The 5,000-nt window shown below is 53.7% G+C and overlaps 1 non-coding gene across 1 annotated transcript in view; it reads right to left on the bottom strand.

The window, feature by feature from the left end:
- The window catches only part of LOC126327437 (small subunit ribosomal RNA), a 1,893-nt gene extending 719 nt beyond the window's left edge, over positions 1–1,174 (bottom strand). The window contains exon 1 of the ribosomal RNA XR_007561254.1: positions 1–1,174. This exon is cut by the window's left edge and continues 719 nt beyond it. This is a non-coding gene — a ribosomal RNA (small subunit ribosomal RNA).
- Between the last annotated feature and the right edge of the window lie 3,826 nt (positions 1,175–5,000).

Below are 5,000 nucleotides of genomic sequence, written 5' to 3'. Positions count from 1 at the left end.
TTGGTTTCCCGGAGGCTGCCCGCCGAGTCATCGGAGGAACTGCGGCGGATCGCTGGCTGGCATCGTTTATGGTTAGAACTAGGGCGGTATCTGATCGCCTTCGAACCTCTAACTTTCGTTCTTGATTAATGAAAACATACTTGGCAAATGCTTTCGCTTCTGTTCGTCTTGCGACGATCCAAGAATTTCACCTCTAACGTCGCAATACGAATGCCCCCGCCTGTCCCTATTAATCATTACCTCGGGTTCCGAAAACCAACAAAATAGAACCGAGGTCCTATTCCATTATTCCATGCACACAGTATTCAGGCGGGCTTGCCTGCTTTAAGCACTCTAATTTGTTCAAAGTAAACGTGCCGGCCCACCGAGACACTCAACAAAGAGCACCCTGGTAGGATTTAAACGGGGTCCGCCTCGGGACGCGAAAGCACCCCTTCGGCTCGCCCCACCGGCAGGACGTCCCACGATACATGCCAGTTAAACACCGACGGGCGGTGAACCAACAGCGTGGGACACAAATCCAACTACGAGCTTTTTAACCGCAACAACTTTAATATACGCTATTGGAGCTGGAATTACCGCGGCTGCTGGCACCAGACTTGCCCTCCAATAGATACTCGTTAAAGGATTTAAAGTGTACTCATTCCGATTACGGGGCCTCGGATGAGTCCCGTATCGTTATTTTTCGTCACTACCTCCCCGTGCCGGGAGTGGGTAATTTGCGCGCCTGCTGCCTTCCTTGGATGTGGTAGCCGTTTCTCAGGCTCCCTCTCCGGAATCGAACCCTGATTCCCCGTTACCCGTTACAACCATGGTAGGCGCAGAACCTACCATCGACAGTTGATAAGGCAGACATTTGAAAGATGCGTCGCCGGTACGAGGACCGTGCGATCAGCCCAAAGTTATTCAGAGTCACCAAGGCAAACGGACCAGACAAGCCAATCCGATTGGTTTTGATCTAATAAAAGCGTCCCTTCCATCTCTGGTCGGGACTCTGTTTGCATGTATTAGCTCTAGAATTACCACAGTTATCCAAGTAACGTGGGTACGATCTAAGGAACCATAACTGATTTAATGAGCCATTCGCGGTTTCACCTTAATGCGGCTTGTACTGAGACATGCATGGCTTAATCTTTGAGACAAGCATATGACTACTGGCAGGATCAACCAGGGAGCTGCGTCAACTAGAGCTGAGCAGCCGGCCGCCCGGGAGTGTGTCCCGGGGGCCCGCGCGAACACGCAAGCGTCCGCTCAATTATTCTGCAAACAGGAGGAGGCCGAGCTCCCCTGCACGATACACCTCGAAACCCTCTCAGGTCCCGGCGGCGCGCAGCGCCGTCCTAGGTACTTGGTCGGTTTCGAGAGAGGCGCAATCGCCCGGAGTTAGGCGAGTAGACGGTTTTAGTGCGAACACCCTTGCTCCCAACTGAGCTTGCCGCTGCCGACAGAGGCCCGGGAGCGTGCTGTCGTGGCATTGCCGGCGGGAGACAACACGCGCCACCTATGGTGACCGGCAGCTCCAACGCCAGCGCCACACAAGGGCAAAGCCCCACTTGGGTGCAGAAGCGAACTCTCCCAGCACAGCGCACGCGCCAACACGTCCGCACAACTGCGATACAAACCACCTGCGAGAACCGCTGGGGCGACCGAGCAGCAGACGGCGTCGCGGCGCCGAGTGCCAGGCGGCGGCGCATCCTCAACGCACACAGTCCTCAATCAGACCAGCACACTGCAGATGTCCACCGCGCTTCGCACCGGGCTCGGCTGAACCAACTTTGGCCGCCAGGCGCCGCGTGCAGGGTGCGCCGCAGCGTAGCTGCGCCGCCTGCCGGGCCCGTCGGCTGGCGCTCCTGCCACTCGGCGCCCCCCACCAGCCGGCTGTTGCGCGTGCGCCCACGCAGCGCGCGGCCAACACGCCGGGCGGCCCCCCTTCACCGGCCGGGAACAGTCCCACCAAGCCACCGCCGCGTATCGCTTCATACCCACATGGGCCTAGTCACGTGTGTGGATGTGGCGGGTACCGCTGAAACAACCGGTTAATAGCTGTACCGATCGTCGCCATCACAGATTCACCTCCAGCGTGAACAACCGCTCAACAACGGATTTCCAGTTCATTTGCGTATCTTGGGCAGTAAACGTAGATGTCCACCTACATTTGCGAATTCAACAATTCTTGCATGCCAGGATGTCATGTGTCACGACACGCTACATCAGACCACATACACACTGCGACATGTGCAGAAGAGAACACGTGGAAGGTGGCCCGCGCAAGTATGCGATGTCCCTTCCGCGATCCACTGTCAACCGGCATCTGCGGCATGTCCCAGATATGGAACGCGGTCCACCAGGGTAGCACTTTGTGTGAGGCAATACGACAAAGTCGGAATACACGCGTCACTACATCAGACGGCTCACGCTGACCTGACCTGACCTGACCTGACCTGACTCACCGCACCACCACCCCCAGCGACCCAGGGTGACATACAATGCGTTCGTACGTTCCTCCCACACGCCTCTACGGCGTACCACAGTGCAACCTAGCTGTTATTGGGAGACGAGACAAGTAGCATCGAGCACAACATATGGAAATTGAGATTCGACACCGTTGGGCACAGCCAGCGTACAGTCACACGTATCACACTACTTCACTCTGTACGTAACTACCGATGATCGGTACAGCGTGTGGGTTACGCGTACGACATCAGCGGACAATGGACACAGACCATACCACGACGTACACTGAGGGCGTCGACATCTGAATGCAACTGAACAGCTGCGAGGCTCATTTAACACTCACACGCCAGACCGACCAGCTTGAGAGGACAGAGACACAAAGAGGGGGACAGAGGGGGGGGGGGCCGATATAGTCCTATTGCAGTACAATTGACAGTGGATAGCGGGAATATGTGGAAAGTAAGCAACACTCGCAAGACATCTACATGAGGATAACAACGACACCAGAGATTCCGAGCAGTGAACTATGTTAGGCAAAGGGACAACGTGGGTTAGGTTAAGGGACAACGTGGGTTAGGTTAAGGGACAACGTGGGTTAGGTTAAGGGACAACGTGGGTTAGGTTAAGGGACAACGTGGGTTAGGTTAAGGGACAACGTGGGTTAGGTTAAGGGACAACGTGGGTTAGGTTAAGGGACAACGTGGGTTAGGTTAAGGGACAACGTGGGTTAGGTTAAGGGACAACGTGGGTTAGGTTAAGGGACAACGTGGGTTAGGTTAAGGGACAACGTGGGTTAGGTTAAGGGACAACGTGGGTTAGGTAAGGGACAACGTGGGTTAGGTTAAGGGACAACTTGAGTTAGGTTAAGGGACAACTTGAGTTAGGTTAAGGGACAACTTGAGTTAGGTTAAGGGACAACTTGAGTTAGGTTAAGGGACAACTTGAGTTAGGTTAAGGGACAACTTGAGTTAGGTTAAGGGACAACTTGAGTTAGGTTAAGGGACAACTTGAGTTAGGTTAAGGGACAACTTGAGTTAGGTTAAGGGACAACTTGAGTTAGGTTAAGGGACAAATTGAGTTAGGTTAAGGGACAAATTGAGTTAGGTTAAGCGATAATCTGGTACAGCCACAGTTAGGTTAAGCGATGATCTGGTACAGCCACAGTTAGGTTAAGCGATGATCTGGTACAGCCACAGTTAGGTTAAGCGATAATCTGGTACAGCCACAGTTAGGTTAAGCGATAATCTGGTACAGCCACAGTTAGGTTAAGCGATAATCTGGTACAGCCACAGTTAGGTTAAGCGATAATCTGGTACAGCCACAGTTAGGTTAAGCGATAATCTGGTACAGCCACAGTTAGGTTAAGCGATAATCTGGTACAGCCACAGTTAGGTTAAGCGATAATCTGGTACAGCCACAGTTAGGTTAAGCGATAATCTGGTACAGCCACAGTTAGGTTAAGCGATAATCTGGTACAGCCACAGTTAGGTTAAGCAATAAAGTTGGTTAAATTTGGTATTGTGGGAAAGGGGGAAGAGAGAGAGAGGGGGGGGGGGTGGATAGTGGTGGCAGTACGCGGATGCCTGAGTCACCGTCAGATACGTCACGTCGGTTCGATGCTTGTAGCAAGAGGCTGGCGGGTCTGTGTCTCTCACTTCTGCAATTTTTCATGTGGTATAACACGAGGGCGGGGGGTGATATTTGGTGCCCCTCTGTGTAGGATGTGTGTTGGTTTATCTGAGCAATGGTAGTTGTCGGAGGAGTGGGGTATTGTGCTTTTATAGGTGGACCTACTGCTCTGGTTATCATAGTGTCGACGGTGCAATGTCGCAGAGAGGATGCACTCGACATTGTCGCATTCCAGATGTTTACGTATTGTGTGTCTCCGTTGCAGGCCGAGAGTGGTGCATGTTCGAGTGTCTGGCTGACGTGCGATTCACGTTGTGTGCCCAGTCTTACAGCACGTATAGGGACATTCGCATAAATCATCTATATGTGGCCTTGCATCATTTACTAAGCAGTGCCGTGAGACGACCGAACTATTAGGAAAGTACTGATGTACCGCATAATGTTTACCTTCCACCACACGGCGAGTATCGACTGTGCCCAGCGTTGCCACCGCAGGCAGCGGTCACCGTCACCATTGTGCGGCGGAACGGAACATCTATATCCTCAGAGGAGCACTCTTTGCCGCCGGGCGTCAGGTCTCGCGGCCTGCCGGCCAGCGCCCACGACGAACTTACTGCATGTATAGGGACAGCGGGAATTTGGCATACTTGATATAACTCTTCATGAGACGCAAGATATAGGGGTGGATTGCAACTTACGACTGCGAGAAAAGTCCGCCGTTCATCCGCCGGAGTTGCGATTTCGGCGGGGCACGTACGGTCGCGGGTGGAGCACTTGGTGCGGCGTACGCACCCGGGTTGCGGCTCCTGCGCTGGAGGGGGGTGCAGGTTTTGTGTGGGTGGGCTCGGCAAATGAGCACTGTGGGCCCCATACATGGCCTAGTCCGCGTGGCCTCCCCCAGGTGGCGGTACCGTCGT

Source organism: Schistocerca gregaria, unplaced genomic scaffold, assembly GCF_023897955.1.
Source record: "Schistocerca gregaria isolate iqSchGreg1 unplaced genomic scaffold, iqSchGreg1.2 ptg001048l, whole genome shotgun sequence".
Taxonomy (NCBI): Eukaryota; Metazoa; Arthropoda; class Insecta; order Orthoptera; family Acrididae; genus Schistocerca; species Schistocerca gregaria.
The sequence above is the reverse complement of the archived record's forward strand: the minus strand, read 5'-3'. Positions and strand labels throughout refer to the sequence as shown.